The sequence below is a fragment of the Pelodiscus sinensis genome, chromosome Z (genome assembly GCF_052426305.1).
Source record: "Pelodiscus sinensis isolate ZL-2025 chromosome Z, ASM5242630v1, whole genome shotgun sequence".
Lineage (NCBI taxonomy): Eukaryota > Metazoa > Chordata > Testudines > Trionychidae > Pelodiscus > Pelodiscus sinensis.
In genome coordinates, this window is record NC_143085.1 from 33,971,998 (window position 1) to 33,989,000 (window position 17,003).

At 48.5% G+C, this 17,003-nt stretch overlaps 1 protein-coding gene across 7 annotated transcripts in view; it reads right to left on the bottom strand.

Moving 5' to 3' along the window:
* The window catches only part of CMKLR1 (chemerin chemokine-like receptor 1), a 66,951-nt gene that overhangs the window by 27,108 nt on the left and 22,840 nt on the right, over positions 1-17,003 (bottom strand). For 2 of the 7 annotated variants that reach the window (XM_075898764.2, XM_075898765.2), the window contains exon 1: positions 14,933-15,251. The exons of 2 other annotated variants lie outside the window; for them this stretch is intronic. The gene's annotated coding sequence lies outside the window, so the exon portion shown is untranslated. 3 more of the 7 variants (XM_075898768.2, XR_016348326.1, XM_075898770.2) reach the window with 3 other exon arrangements.

Sequence of the window (17,003 nt, forward strand, 5' to 3'; positions counted from 1 at the left end):
CCTGACCCCTCATCAGTCCTGCACCTGAACTCCCTACCAGAGCCTGCACCCCCTTCTGCACCCCAATACTCTGCCCCAGCCCACTGCCTGCACCCCTCCTGAACCCCAACCACTCCCTCCAACCCCCAAACTTCCACACCCCGTCCTGCACCTAAGCTCCCTCCCAGAGCCCACATCCTCTCCCCTATCCAAACCCCCTCTTAGACCCTTAGGCAGGTGAGTGGCGGGAGGGGGGGGGGGAGTGAAGATTCTTCAGTGACATTATTGGCCCACTAGGAGGATTTGAGGACTGGCACTGGTCATAAAGTAAATTGAGTTTGAGATGCCCTGAATTAAGCTCTGCAGCTCTGGCTTCAGCCAGGCTCAGCGCCCCACACGGCTTGTTTCATATTCCATGCCAGTGCTGCATGCAATGCCATGGTTCTCTGGGGCCTCCCTGCAGAACACGTAGGAGATTGAAAGCAAAGGATTGAAAGACAGGGAATGTTTCCTACCGGCCTCTGTCACAAGAGCCGGTCTGGGGCATGTACAGTATTTAGGGGAGGCTTTTTAAAAAAGCCACTCTTTAACTGGGGCCACTTGGGCACATGGACATCAGCGTTCTGTGTTTCAGTCCCTCATCCTGAGTGCAGTTATTACCAATAGCAAGTATGAAAATGAGACCTGAGCAATTTGGATGCTTCACAAGGATTATTAGGCCCAATGCTCTGGTGAATGATTCAAAGCTTGAAACAGAAATTCTCCCATTTTAGAAACTGACTTTGATCTTTAAGATCATTAGAGAAGCTCAGAAGCAGTTTTCAAAGACCTGTAAGATCAGGGAATGAAAAATTAAGGAGCGTAGGGTTGTGAATGAAAATGCCCCTAGGACCACACCTTTCACAGGAGTGGGCAGTCTTTACATCACCTCTTAACCACATCTTTCACTGAGCTATGAGTGCTTCGCACTCCCCAGAGAGGTGAGAGGAGAGGCAAATGCAATCAGACAGTCTGGATCATCCAGTTCCCTGGGGCAGACCTCTCTCTCCATAATTTCCTAAATGACTCAACAGTGCTTGTGCTGCAGCATCTGGCTTGTATACTGAGGCTGAGACTGCTTCTGGAACAACTTTGGATGCATTTCAAAGCCTGTGGGATTGCCATGGTTTGAGGAACCTGAACTCTATGAGGGGTTGCAGGTTATTTAAACTCTGGTTCTTTGAGGCTGGCTGAGCCTATGGAGTTTAAATGGGGTTTAATCTCCTCACCACCATCAAATCCAAGGCTCCGACCCATCAGCTGGATTTGCACACACAGACTTGATCACTGGATTAGGGGCTAATCACATTAGTTAGCTCTCAGTCTGGGGGTTGTGGCCCACAGAAGGCTGCAAACAAGTGTCAGGGAACACAACCACTTCTAAGTAATGCAAACCAGATAGATAAAGGGCAGGACATCATGGGGCCACGGAGCAGAAGAGGGGGCAGGTGTCAAGAGGGGCCAGGCTGATGAAAGAGCTGAGAGCGATGGGAAGGAATCTGGCTCCAGGGTATTGCAGTTCATGGAGAGTTTAGGGCAGTGATGGGCAACCTACGGCCCTTCAGGGTTCTTCATGTGGCCCACAGGACGTGTTTATAGTTGCCCACGCTCAGGGTTACCAGATTCTGCTGGCTCCCAGCTGTGTAATTCTTATACTACCAGTATTACAAAAGTGACACACACCTCTAAAGCAAGGACACATGAAGTGAGGTGTGTGCTGATTGCACACAACCAGGTAGGCGGGTATCTTAGGCGGAGGAAGATATTGCCTTCCCAACCCGCCAGCCTGGCCCCACCAAGATTCTGCCCCCAGCTTGCCTGCTGCCGCTGTTCTGGGGGCAGAGTTTTGCTGTCCCTAACATCCGCCCTCCCTGTGCTCCAGGGCCAGAGAGCTGGGGCTGCACGCTGCCTGCCCTCCCTGTGGTGCTGGAGGGCAGGGCTTGGCTCTCATGGGGGTGAGGGCCTGTGCAGAAGGGGCAGGGCTAGGGACATGCATATAACATTGACTCCGAGAGCCAGGCGCACCTTCTGCATCCAACGTAAGTGCTGCTACGGTTCCATGGGCACACCCTGCAAATTCTAGGCATGTAAGTGCAGATAGCAGAACTACCCTGTCCTAGGAGTTTGTCTTGGTTACGACAACTTTGCGGCCCCCTGAGATGAGGGAGGGCCACTCATACGGCCTGCTCACTTGCCCAAGTTACCCCTCGTTGCTTTAGGCTCCCTGATCTCTCAGTGTCACTCTGAGGACATTATGCTGGTTTGTCTCCCCACCCCTTGCTTGTCGCCTAGCAACAGGGAACAACGCGTAGGGAAAGACAGAAGAGGATGGAGCACTTTGGGCCAGCCAAATAACTGCACTTTGAACCCGCCCTTTCATCAAAGCACCTCAGCTCGCTTTACAAATGGGGGGAAGGGGAGTGTCACCAGCCCCTTCTACAGATGAGGAAGCAGAGATGCCGAGATCCACCCTGTTAGAAAAAAAAACTCCCTCCCCCCCCCCCAGTAAAAAGTTTGGTCAGGCCGCTCTTGCTATCGTGGGCTGCAGTACTCCTTGGGAGAAACTGGCCGCACCCTTCCTGCATACCATTGCCTTTAGAAAAAGGGAAGGTGTGAAAAGGGGAAAACAGCCTCAGACTCTCCCACCCGTCACCTTGGCTTGAGAACTGTGGGGCTCATCTGGTCGCATGAAACCTGCTCAGTTTCGGCCCAATCCCTGGGACACAGACCCCCCCACTTGGTGACCGTTGGGCCGAATATGGTAATATGCAAGCACGGGAAAGCGAAGTGTAGATTTGGGGATAAATACCCATCGCACAGTTCACTCGAGGTCTTCGCAACACAGGTATCACCGTGCGTGTGCCTTCTCGTATACTTCAAAGCGCTGCCAGCCTGATCAACCGACCAGCCACTTCCCCCAACTCTCGGGCATAACCTTTGCAACCTTTGAAATGTTTACAAATCTTTGAAATGTTCCGTGTGCTGTGTAAGTTGGTATGTATGATTTTATTTTCTTTGTTGTATAAGCTTAGTGTTGTAGTTGTTTTTGGTAGTACATAGAGTTTGTACTTATCACTCTTATTAATTAGTGTAGCTGGATATTTTTAGAATAGAGACTATTCTCCTCACCATTCCCATCCTTATAACTCTGACACGTTTAACTAGAAATCATAGAATATAATAAATACTGTAAATTCATTATTAACACGGTCTATTAAAAATCTCAGAATAAATACTATAAATTCATCATTGCTATAAATAAATATTTTTTATCTGATAAAACGGTCCACCTGGTTCTGTCCTTCCCCCCTTAGATATGCATTATCGGACCTGTGGTTCTCGCAACACACCCAACCTCACATAGCAAGTCAATGTCAGGACCCAGGAGAAAGCCCTGGGCTTCTGCCTCCCAGGCTCCCCTCCAACCACCACTCTCCGAATGCCTCCCCCAGAAGGGGCCTACTCCTCTAACGGGCACCGGGGAACTTGCCCAAGTCCAAGGGGCGTGCTGGCTGGCTGAGCAGAAGCGGTACCTGCAGGTGCTCCTCTGCCCCCTGGCGGCCACCGCTGCCTGGCAAAAGAAGGATACCCCCTGCATGGCTCCCTCTTTCCCATTTAAGCTGTAGAAGTGTGAGACTAACACTTCTTTTGAGGCTGTGGTTTTCTTTCCCAGGCCTCTGCGCAGCCCTCTCAGCATTGCTGAGCCACTCGCCAGTCTCTTCCTGCGCCTGTTTCTTCCCCTCTTCTCCAGGGCTCCAGGGACCCAGAGGGGACTCCAACTAAAGGCAGCTCCATGTCTTCTCTCCTGGTCTGGCTGCTGGGCTGGCCCACACAACAGCTGGAAAGAGACCCACCCTTTCTTGGCCCCCTTGCCGGCTGAACCCAACCAGTAATTAGATTGCTCTGCTGGCAACACAGTCAGTTCTGAGCTAGCAATTGGGCCTTGGTGAGCATCAACACTAAATCCAGTGGTGAAAGTAACTTGAAAGTATTGTCTTATAGCAACCTGGGTCCCTGCCAGCTCTTTAAATAGCCCCCTGCTGGCTTTTGCCACAGCTCAGCCAGCTTTTGCAGTAGCTGTGCTCTAGGGTGCAACCGCTTACTTTCCCCTCTGACTAAATTCCATTGCACCCCCCAGAGTAGCTGATTCCCGAGAGAGGTGGGAGAGCAGGACTCACTCTGTTTGCCTAGGTAGAGCGGATCCTGACGCTGCACCCGGCTCCGATGTGGGATGCTTTAAATCTCCATATGTCTCTGCCCTGGAACACTTGCTAGCAAAGGGAAAACCAGTCCGCCCCAGCCTCCCTTCCAATGCAGCCTCAGCCAACAGCCGCTGCGTGCTTCCCGATCCTACACACGCTCCCAGCTGCCAGCTGAAGAGATGTTGGGTTTGGTTGTTGTTTTTAACTACTCTGGCTGCACACCAGTCGGCGAGCTGTGCTTCCCACTGCCAGGTGCACAGATGGAGTATACAGTCCCCTCTCAGTGGAGCTTGCATGCTGCAAGGAAAAAGCCCTGCTGTTCAACCTCAAACACAGGTCAGATCACAGGCACATTCAACCTCTGCCCTATCATAGAATCATAGGACTGGAAGGGACCTCGAGAGGTCATCGAGTCCAGCCCCCCACCCTCAAGGCAGGACCAAGCTCCGTCTACACCATCCCTGACAGATGTCTATCTAACCTGTTCTTAAATATCTCCAGAGAGGGAGATTCCACCACCTCCCTTGGCAATTTATTCCAATATTTGACCACCCTGACAGTTAGGAATTTTTTCTTAATGTCCAATCTAAACCTCCCCTGCTGCACTTTAAGCCCATTACTCCTTGTCCTGTCCTCAGTAACCAAGAGGAACAAATTTTCTCCTTCCTCCTTGTGACACCCTTTTAGATATTTGAAAACCGCTATCATGTCCCCCCTTAATCTTCTTTTTTCCAAACTAAACAAGCCCAGTTCATGAAGCCTGGCTTCATAGGTCATGTTCTCTAAACCTTTAATCATTCTTGTCGCTCTTCTCTGTACCCTTTCCAATTTCTTCACATCTTTCTTGAAATGTGGCACCCAGAATTGGACACAGTACTCCAGCTGAGGCCTAACTAGTGCAGAGTAGAGTGGCAGAATGACTTCACGAGTTTTGCTTACAACACACCTGTTGATACAACCTAGAATCATATTTGCTTTTTTTGCAACAGCATCACACTGTTGACTCATATTCAACTTGTGGTCCACTATGACCCCTAGATCCCTTTCCGCCATGCTCCTTCCTAGACAGTCGCTTCCCATCTTGTATGTATGGAACTGATTGTTCCTTCCTAAGTGGAGCACTTTGCATTTCTCTTTATTAAACCTCATCCTGTTTACCTCTGACCATTTCTCTAACTTGCTAAGGTCATTTTGAATTATGTCTCTATCCTCCAAAGAAGTTGCAACCCCACCCAGTTTGGTATCATCTGCAAACTTAATAAGCGTACTCTCTATCCCAATATCTACATCATTGATGAAGATATTGAACAGTACGGGTCCCAAAACAGACCCTTGCGGAACTCCACTTGTTATCCCTTTCCAGCAGGATTTAGCACCGTTAACAACAACTCTCTGACTATGCTTATCCAGCCAATTATGCACCCACCTTATCGTGGCCCTATCTAAGTTATATTTGCCTAGTTTATCAATAAGAATATCATGCGAGACCGTATCAAATGCCTTACTAAAGTCTAGGTATATGACATCCACCGCTTCTCCCTTATCCACAAGGCTCGTTATCCTATCAAAGAAAGCTATCAGATTAGTTTGGCATGACTTGTTCTTCACAAACCCATGCTGGCTATTCCCTATCACTTTATTACCTTCCAAGTGTTTGCATATGATTTCCTTAATTACCTGCTCCATTATCTTCCCTGTGACAGACGTTAAACTGACCGGTCTGTAGTTTCCTGGGTTGTTTTTATTCCCCTTTTTATAGATGGGCACAATATATGCCCTTTTCCAGTCTTCTGGAATCTCCCCTGTCTGCCATGATTTTTCAAAAATCATAGCTAAAGGCTCAGATACCTCCTCTATCAGCTCCTTGAGTATCCTGGGATGCATTTCATCAGGACCTGGTGACTTGCTGACATCTAACTTTCCTAAGTGATTTTTAACTTGTTCTTTGTGTATCCTATCTTCTAAACTTACCCTCTCTCTGCTTGTATTCACTACGTTAGGCACACCTCCAGACTTCTCGGTGAAGACCGAAACAAAGAAGTCATTGAGCATCTCTGCCATTTCCAAGTTTCCTGTTACTGCTTCTCCCTCCTCACTAAGCAGTGGACATACCCTGTCCTTGGTCTTCCTCTTGCTTTTAATGTATTTATAAAAGGTCTTCTTGTTTCCCTTTATGCCTGTAGCTAGTTTGATCTCATTTTGTGCCTTTGCCTTTCTAATCTTGCCCCTGCATTCCCGTGTTGCTTGCCTATATTCATCCTTTGTTATTTGTCCTAGTTTCCATTTTTTATATGACTCCTTTTTTATTTTGAGATCATGCAAGATCTCCTTGTTAAGCCAAGCTGGTCTTTTGCCATATTTTCTATCTTTCTATGCTGTGATGCTGCGGGGTACCCCCTGGATACCACACATACCACCTCTGCCCTGGAGACAGACTCCAGCGCTCAACAAGAGAAACTAGTGTTTAAACTCCCAGGTGACTTCGGTGTGGCAGAAGGATGAGTAATGCAGGCACCTGTGGGAGCTCTGGCAGTTCACCTGTGCCAGTGCTCACCACACACACACACACAAAACATGGCTGGCGGATTTGGCTGCTGGTGCCATATCTGACCAATGACAGTGATGGCTTGTCCATCACCAAGCTGTGGCAATCTTTGCCAAAGGGAATTCTGGGATCTCTGGTGTGCAATCGATTCATCCTGGAATATCCCAGCACCCCTTGTGTTGTCTCTGTGCATTGTGACCATTCAGGCCCCTGCCACAGAAAACCTATGGACATACTCTAAGGAAGGAGGAGGCCAAAACACGAGAATGAGACCGCTTCTCCCAGCCCTTCTTGCATTGTGATTGGTGGCCCAGTTAGCAGGTTTAGGGTCTCCTCTCCTTGCCATACTGTGCTGATGGAGATACAACCCAGATGGACACCCTAGATTCTGGGAACAGCATCTATTGAAACCACAGCTGTGTGGTGAACCAACAGGTGGGAGCTGGACTCAAGGAGGGCAAAAGAAATATGCCTCAAAAGATGTTTTAGACAGATCGTAACTGATAAGGGGCATTTCGGAAATGGTAGCTGGCAACCAAACCAACTGACACCACTCAATGGACAGTGGAGAGTGGGTGTCTGGATGTGATCACATAAGGAAGTCTATGAGACTGCTAAGCTTTCCAGGTAGTGCACTTTCTTCCTGAAGGCAGCCATTTTGTTCTCAGAGTGATTGTAGGCTGTTATACTCTGTGCTTTCTCTGTGGATGGTGGGAAGGTGGTTTCAATTAGGCTGAAAATAGCATGATCATGGTTACTTTATTACATGGTCTTTGCCTTTCAGGCAGAGCCCAGCACTGTACCAACAGAGAAATGAAAAATAAATTTTGCACAGAATTGGGCCAGAACCAAGCCTTTGGATCAGATTATCCCTTGGACTTTGGACTCTGGACTTCAGTCTGGCTCCTCACTTTACTCTCAGGACTCTCTAGACAGGGGCTGAAGAGTTCAAATCCTTTAAAAAGCCGGCGTGCAGGTTCCATCACAGAAATGGGTCAAGTTTGCAGAGCTGGTTGTAGGCCTAGTGCAAACCCCACAATGAGAGGGATACCACACTTCACAGGTGTGTCAGTCTAAAAAGGTGGAGGAAGAATGTTTGCCCCCTGCTTTCCATCCACAAATCTCCAGAGGCTTTCTAACGCTTGGGAAATATCATGATCTAAATCTCACAGCTAGAGAAACAGAAGCACCAGGCATAAGTGATCTGCCTGACACACACAGTGAACAGCCCAGCACACTAACCTCAGCACCATACTTCCTGGAGGGCTTTCGGTTCTCTCATCCTAATGTGCATAAGCAGCTGCTCTTTCTGTGTTCTCGTATTTACTCTGTACTTTGCAACGTTTTCCAAGCCTAGGATTCCCACTTGCCTTATGAATGGCAGCCCTTTCAAACACCTGTCATCTGCCTAGTGTAGCCTTGCAGACATGATTGGTAGAATCACATTTGGGGGAGTTGACAGCCTGCGGAGGGATGTGGGAGGTTCCGCGTAAGGTGAGGGGGGGTTCCAAAGGGAGGGTCCTAGGCTGAAAGAGGCAGGGCTAGGGCAGACAGCCTTCGATGTAGCACGGTGCACACCCAGCCCTTAGAATCACATGGAGTGCACCGTGTGCTGCTCTGTCAGCAATCAAAGGGCTCAGAGCTCCTGATGCCGATGCTGCTGGCTCCTTTGATTTGCTGGGCCCAGGGGCAACTGCCTCCTTTACCTCCTTCCCCTCCTGGTTGGGTGGCCTGATCACACTGCATGTTCAAAGAGCACATTTCTGGTGGGACATATCCTGAGCAAAGAACCCTACATTTGGCCTATCAACTTCATGCTAAGCATTCGGCTCAATAAAAGTAACTATTGAATAGAGGCATAATTCTCTCATCTTGCTTCCTTGTCCTTCATATTCATTTGGCAGATTAAATTTTAAAATAAAGGAAAATTATTGGGAGTTTTGGGGTGGCAGGGGAAGAAGCAATTTCTGCTTCTGTTTCTGACCTTCCATAGGCTGAAAGGGTGAAACACTAGAGTTGTTCCTGATAGGCTCTCCTGACATTCTGCAGCCAATACAACTCTCTTTTCCCTCTTGTACTTCCAACGTGCTGCTTTCAGACCCGCTCTCAGTACCAAAAAAAAAAAAAAAAAAAAAAAATGTGTGTCCCCACCCTGCTTTCAAACACCAGTACTATTTGTTGCAATTAGGATGTAGCAATGCACATAGGGCAAAGTCACTCCTGCTCTGGCCACTCAGCTACCCTCACTAATGCACCTAACATCAGCCTCAAACCCTGCACCACACAGTCAACTCATAGATAGCAATTGGTGAGAGCTTGTGTGGGGTGTGTAGAAAGCAAGCAGGCTTCAGTGCTTAGAAAACACAGAGTCACAGGAGTCATCTCAGGTGGAGACCAGCTCTCTGCATGGTGACAGAGCTAACGGAGTCCAATTGAGACAGAAATAAACTCCTACTGATCGCTCCTATTAGAGGTTAATGGGTTTTGTCCCTGAACGTCATAAAGACCTCAACATCACTGTACTGACTACAGCTGCTGGCCCAATCAGTCCAGTATCATTTCACATCCAGTAGCCACTGCCTGATGCTTGGGAGTATGGCCACATGGCATAATGGACAGTGATTTAGAGTGAGAAGAAACTAATTGCTCCTGCTCACAGCCGTCTAGGGGGTTCACCATCTCTTGAAACACTACTGGCCCCATTCGCCAGCTCAGGTCTCTGTCTGGGGCTGCCTTTTACCTACTCCTCTGGCTGCTCTGCAGCAGGGTTTTAGCTCTGGACTTGTTTTATTGTCAGCTGCTTTGTCCACTTATAGTGCTCTGTGACTGATAACACCAGCACATGTATCATAAGAACATAGGAACAGTCATACTTCCCCCTACCCCAGCATCCTGTCTTATGACAGTGGCCCATGCCAGGTGCCCCAGAGGGAATGAACAGAACAGGGAACCATTAAGTGATCCAATTCCTGATGCTCATTTTGAGCTTCCGACAAAACAGAGGCAAGGGACACCCTCCCTGTCAATTCTGGCTAATAGGAAGTGTTATTTACTCCTATTACTCCATGAATGTATCTAGTTCTTTTTTGAACCCAGTTATAGTCTTGGCCTTCACAATATCCTCTGGCAAGGAGTTCCACTGGTGAACTGAACATTGTCTGAAGAAGTCCTTCCTTTGGTTTGTTTTAAACCTGCAACCTATTAATTTCATGTGATGACCCATAGTTCTTGCATTATGAGAAGGAATAAATAACACTTCCTTAGTTACTTTCTCCAAAAAGTAAATAAGGCTGCAGTAAATATCAGATGCAATCAAATAGTTCAGTGAGACTAAACCCATTCGACCAAATAACCAAAACTGAACTCTGCCGCCTGAGAGTGTTGAGAAAATCAGGTTAACCCTTTGGGACCTGGGATGGAGTGATTACCTCCCAGGTGTGAAGGGCAATTTGAGCTTGGGAGGCCAACTAGACAGCCTGGGTCTGGCTGGAGAGTGGCCCAGGCCGAATTAGAAGTAAAGCTTCACTGAGGGAGAGCAAGGCCTGGCTCTAGGAAGAGCTGGGTGAGCTCATTTGGGGAGAGACTAGGGGAAGTGTCCTGTCTCTGGTATCTTGAACCAGCTGGAGCCTGCCAGAAACCTAGAGCCTGCCAGCCTTCAACTCTGCCTGGAGCGTGGCTTGGCACCTTCCCTTAGCCCCTAGCTCTGCCCAGAGTGCACGGTGTGGCTCTACAACTGTGATTTAAAGGGCCCAGAGACTGGGCTGCCCTGCTGCTTCGGCTGTTGTGGCAGCTGGAGCCCTGGGCTTCTTTGAACCACCAAGCCCTAGAGCAATTGCCCTCGTTGTCTCCCTTGCCACTAGCGGGCCTGGATTCACTTGTGCTGTGCTTGGATAAAGGACTCTGTGACCCCAAAAGGGACAGGATGCTGCGAAGTGGTCTGGTTGGAGGAGCCAGGTGCTGCTCCATCTGGAACGGGCTAAAAGAGGTAGGGGAAACTGAGGCAAGTGGCACTGCAATACACCAAGCACTCAGGAGGAGGCCCCCAGACCCGATTCAGCGAGATACTTATGCATGTGCCTGAAGCTCAATTGTCCCTCTGAAGTCAATGAGCTGAGGCCACTCACATGTTTTGAGAGCTTGATCCTGTTCCTGCTAACATCATGGCAAAACTCCCATTGAGTCTGAACCCGGGCCTGAAATCAGGGACATGCTTTAGTGTCTTGAGAACCAGGGCCATCCTGCTTCTGTTAGTTGTGCAGCACCATCGGCATCGCTAGGAAACAAAGAGCCACTGCGAGGGCCATTCTGAGCAGGCCACATGGAGAAGTTGCCACAAAAGCCCTTGATCCTGCTCTGAAACCCTCAGTCCAACAGGTCAGGGGAGGCAGCCCATTGTTAGCAGCGGATCCAACTCAGAACTCTTACAATTCAGCCATTGCTTGTTCCTTTCCCATTTCAAAGCCCTTTAAGCCAGGGGTGGGGAACCTAAGGCCCTGGGGCCAGATGCAGCCCCCCAGCTTGCCTAAATCCAGCCCATGAAGCTCAGGGATCCCCCCAGCATTGGGAAGCCCATGATGATGCTTCAGTCTCCCCTTCCCTCCCTCCCCACTGTCTCCCCCGCAGGACTGGAGCACACAAACCCAACTATCCTTGGTCTCCCTAGGCTCTGGTGTGTGAGAGGAATGTGGGGAGCACCTTTCCCCCTTCTCAGCTGGGGGCCACGTCAATGAGGTGTTTGGTTTGGTCTTTTGCATCTCGCTTGTGTGGTCCCTGACTGATTTTTCTGTGGGTCAGCAGCCCCCAACCTAAAACAGGTTCCCCACCCCTGCTTTAAGTTCAGACGAACTCCCCAGCTACGTCCAGACTGGCATGATTTTCCGCAAATGCTTTTAATGGAAAAGTTTTTCCCTTAAAAGCATTTGCGGAAAAGAGCGCCTAGATTGGCACAGATGCTTTTGCACAAAAGCACTTTTTGCGGAAAAGCGTCCGTGCCAATCTAGACGCGGTTTTGCGCAAGAAAGCCCCGATCGCCATTTTCGCCATCGGGACTTTTTTGCGCAAAACAATACCGCGTTGTCTACACTGGACCTTTTGCGCAAAAACATTTGCGCAAGAGGGCTTTTGACTGAATGGGAGTAACATAGCATTTCCGCAAGAACACTGTCAATCTTACATGAGATCGTCAGTGCTCTTGCGGAAATTCAAGCAGCCAGTGTAGACAGCTGGCAAGTTTTTCCGCAAAAGCAGCTGCTTTTGCAGAAAAACTTGCCAGTCTAGATGCAGCCCCCAGGTCTGACTGGTGTCTCAGGCTGCACCCCCCATAGACAGCCCTCTCGATACAGAGCTGGCATCACCGAGGTGGTTCTGTAGTAGCCACTCACTGAGATCCCGTCCAGCTGTTGTGCATGGCGCACTGAAGAGATTCTTTTGCAAGGCTGCCTTTGGCGGGATTGCGCTAGAGCACCGCGGGCACTTGTTTGTGGCCCACAACGCTCCAGCAAAACCCAAGTGCTGAATAAATCCATGACATTCACGACAGCATTTGGAGGAAATGAAGTCAGGACCCAGAATCAGAAGATGGGCCCCACAGTTCAGGAGGAAGTGCCAGATTTTCCACCATCCCGTATCCTGCCTCATCATTTACTCAGTGCAAAGAGAGTGTAAAAGGCTGGGTGATCAGGGGCCAGCTCTCCAAATTGGATGTGCTAGCGCAGACCCTGCATGCCACCTGGAAGCAGGAACAAGCCAGAGCCAGCCTGGGGTCGGGGCTAATTCAATGTAGATGCCAAAGTGAGTCATTGTTTCATGCAAGGGAGGGCACAATTGTATTTTCATGGCCCTTTCTTTCCCTGTCTACCTGCAAGTCCCCACTTCCACCCCCATGCCTCAGCCCCTGTGCAGGCCTGCTAGCTCTTCCAGGGAGGCTAGCAAGCAATGGCACCAGCACAGAGACTGCTTCCATTTTGCTGCCCACATCCAATTGCTCAGCTGACCATCTGAACCCATTCTGTTCCTTGAAGAAACTGTGCACAGCCAGTCAGACGGGCAGGAGATTGGTGAGGGGTGGCTGGAAGGAATTCAGTCGTGCCCAGGCATCACTGCCTGATTGCAGGAAAGAGAGGTGGGAAAAAGAACTGGCCTTTTTATCCTGAGTGGGTTTTTGCCTGCTTGGGGATGATTCCTGCAGCTGTCACTCAGTTTAGCTCCCAGGGGCTCATTCATCAAGGTGGAAAATTCCCATGACAGCTGGGCCCTCCAGGAACAATCTAGAGCTATGCACAGCTCACAGCTGCATGCAGCCCCTTCAACTGCTCTGGGCGGCCTCATGTTGCCAAACCACGACAAGAAAAGCTCCACTGTTCTCTTTCCTCCCCACCCTCCTGCAGTTGGTACCAACAGTACTGGAGGGTGGTACATCAATGCCTGCCCTCTGTCTCCCTGGGCAAATAGTGTCACTGAAGGGCCAGCCTGTCTCTGACTCAGGAGGGCATAAGTAGCCTCTTCCCTCGCCAATCATTCAACATAAAGATGGGGGGACAGTTGCCCCCCAGCTGTCCAGGCAATGCAGCGGTGGCTCCTTCTGTGCTCCACTAAAAGACAGTTCCCATCACAGGTGCAGGGAGAGGAGTGAGGGATATAGCAGCCCCTCCTCCCCCCGCAAACTCACCTGCAGATCTGGCCAGTGAGGAACAGTGCAATTCTCAAAGCTATAGGTGAAATTTGGAGTCCCTTTGGGGTCAAAATAGCTGCTGGCTGTTATCTAGCCAGGGCTTATCCAGCTCCAATGCAGTGCAAAGAACTGGGTGTTTACAAGTCTCCCTGTGGAGCCATGCCAGCCCTCTTCCCCAGCAGGGCAAATGACTGGGCTTTCAATAGAAAGCACAGGGAGCTAAGAGAGAACTGAGATCCCAAGACCAGAGTTCAGAGCAATGATGGACGAATCTCACCAGCTGTAGTGATCCAGTTCAGCTGAGCACCCTGCAGCTGAAACAAAGCACAGTCTGAGCTACTTTTGCCAGCACATGAGCAGAAGAGCTCATGAATTTAGGCTCTCACCCGAGGCTATGTCTAGACTGCAGGCTTCTTTCAAAAGAGGCTCTTTCGAAAGCATCTTTCGAAAGAGCCTCTTTCGAAAGATCGCGTCTAGACTGCACGCGGATCTTTCGAAAGAGAAATCCACTTTTTCGAAAGAGAGCACCCAGCGAGTCTGGATGCTCTCTTTCAAAGACGGCCTCTTTACATTGAAGAATGCCTTCTTTCGAAAGAGGAACTTTCGAAAGAAGGCGTTCTTCCTCGTGAAATGAGGTTTACCGCCATCGAAAGAAAAGCCGCGTTCTTTCGAAATAATTTCGAAAGAACGCGGCTTGAGTCTGGACGCAGGGGAAGTTTTTTCGGGAAAAGGCTACTTTTCCCGAAAAAACCCCTGAGTCTGGACACGGCCCAAGAGACTGACAAGTTTCAAAAGAACTCACAAGACCACTTGCAAAAATGAAAATAAACCTTGTGGGATGCTCTCAAAGCTCTGGAGATTTTGAGGGCTTGACTCTTGATCTACAGTATGTTCCAATCTGGCTTTGCTTTAACAAAATCTGACATCCCATCCCCAGTAAAAATGCAATAGTGCTATCAAAAAGAATAACTATTTCACGCTAGCTTCTCTGGGAAGATTTCATTCTAAAGAATAAATCTTCTATGCCCTGCTTTAGAAATTCCACAAGAAACTTCAAGGTGAGCAAACTAGCTGTTTCCTGCACAAGCAGAAAGATTATAAGCATTCTCACAATCACCCTGGGAAAAACACCCCTCTGACATTCCTAAACAATCACTGCAGTGCCAACTCCTGCCTAATGCTGGTTAAATTTCCCAGCCATCCCTTTGGAGCTTCAAAACTTTCACAACTGCATTCCATCCAGAAGATACTGCTGGTTCTCTGCCCTATTCCTATGTTAACAGTAGCCTTCCAAAATATCTCATGACCAAAGACAGTCAAGTTCCCAGATTTTACAGCCAGTGCTATAAAACAGCTTCTACACAAAATGCATTTCCCAGGATTTAACAGTTGTATTTTGTTATCTCCTAGATCTCTTTTACTATTCAAGTGAGCCAATGATAGAAGGAATCCAGTGAATAATCAGAAAGGAATCTAGATTATAATCTATACATTTACCTTGCTGGAGTGTGAGCAATGTGGTAGCCTCAGAGTTCTGAATCCACATACAAAGTTGTGTCCGGATTATATTTCTTTGGCATATCTTAACACTGAAGGTTACAGTTTGCCTGATGTTTTTTATAATTTCTGTACACGCAGCCGATAGATTCTTAGCAAAGTCAGTGCTTCTCCTTTCTAAAAAAAATGCCAGGCAAAGAAAAAAAAGGGGATGTGAAGTAGCTCTTGTAAGGCGTACCACTACCCTCTCTCTGTCAGAACCACTCAATACTGCAAAGGAAGGAGTCTTATTTAGCAATAGGATGTGGTGGTCTCTATTTAAAAAAAATATATCAAGATTTAAACTAGGTGCTGTGGTGTATCCTGTTGTGAGATTGTGGACATCGCTCTCAACAAGACTAGATGAAAACATCTTGTAAGATCTGCATTCTGGGGTCCGTTCCAGAATGCAGGGGGAATGTACCAAACAGAGCAGTTATGGAATGGTCCACCAGCCTTCCAGGCCTGGCTTCTGTCCGTCAGAAGTTTAGGGTAGTCCTTAGCATGGGATTGCATCCCTGTCCTCCATGAACTTATCTAGTTCTTTTATGAACCTAGCATCTTTTTCAGCCATCACCACATCCCACAGCAGTGTGTTCCCCAGATTAGTTGTGTGTTATATGAAAAATAACTTTTTTTTTATTAAACCTGTTGCTTATTCATTTCATTGGATGACCCCCAGGGTTTTGTATGTGGGAAAGGACAGCCAGCACTTCCTTAGTCACTTTCTTCACCCCACTCATGATTTTACAGACCTTCAACAAATCACTCCTTAGTCAACTCTTTTCTATGCCAAGCAACCCCAGTCTGTGTTGTCTCTCCTCATATGGAAGCTATGCCATGCCCTTGTACATCATTATTGCCTTTCTCATGCCTCATGGAACGAGGTGTACAGCTAGTTCGGATTAGGAAGCCTAATCCGAACTAGCTAGTCCGTGCCGCGTGTAGCCGCATGGCACGGGGTCCGACCTAGCCGGCATTTAAAAATGGTGCCGGCTGGCTTTATGCAAATGAAGCCCGGGAAATTCAAATCCCGGGCTTCATTTGCAACTCCGTATGACTACATTACCCCCCCCAGTTTGAACAAGGGGGTAGTGTAGACATACCCTGAGTGAACAGGGCCGAGGTTTACAAACACAGATAAATCTTGAAAGAAGGACATTTGCTATGCCAGTCTGAGGCCACACACAGCTCTGCTCCCCAGGTCCCTTTAATGTAAGCCATATGTAGACCTGCAGGGATTACATTTCTATTCCTCTAGCCCAGCTATGAACCTTGCCAGCAAAACACCAGGTGTTCTTTATCAGATATCCTTCATCAGCTGCCGCCCTATGTTTCCTAGCTGAGAATGGAGTATGGGATAAATAACTTGACCTTGGTTCTCGGCTCCGTGGGAATGCTAAGAGTGGCATTGAGCCAGTGCACGTACACTCGGTAAACAGATAAGGTATAAGATCACTGGGAGTCCCACCCCTGGTGAATTTTGCCTGGGACCCCAACCTTGAGGGTGCTCGGATTTCCCTCAGCTGGAACCATGTTCACTGTGGCCCTGGTGCTAAGTGACAGAAATGGAACTTCCTGCAGACTGAAAGGAAGAAAGCATTTCTAAGTGCCTGTTACTCTTTTATGCATTGCTCTGCCTGTGCTTATTGATGTGTCACTTTGCAGTGGCTGTGTAACCATTTGGCAGTATTAATCCTGTAATAGTAATGATGTAGAGAAATTAATAAAAGCAACTATCCCAAATTGACTCTGTGTTGAAGCGAATCCATAATCCTGTTTGTCCATGATCCTGTGGGCTGACAATCCCTTGTGGGTTCTTCTCCCTGACACACCAACAAGGGTGAGCACATGACAAAGAAAAGCCTCCCCACTAACCCTCTCCTCTCGATACACCCAGGCCCCAATACCTTGCTTGGATTCCCAAAGCTGTGATCTACTGTGTTTGGTAATGTAAGAGCCTGGTTTAAGTGATATCAAAGTGTCTCACTTTTCCCACAAGCCAGCTCTGTGCTGTGCTTGAAGGGGAAGG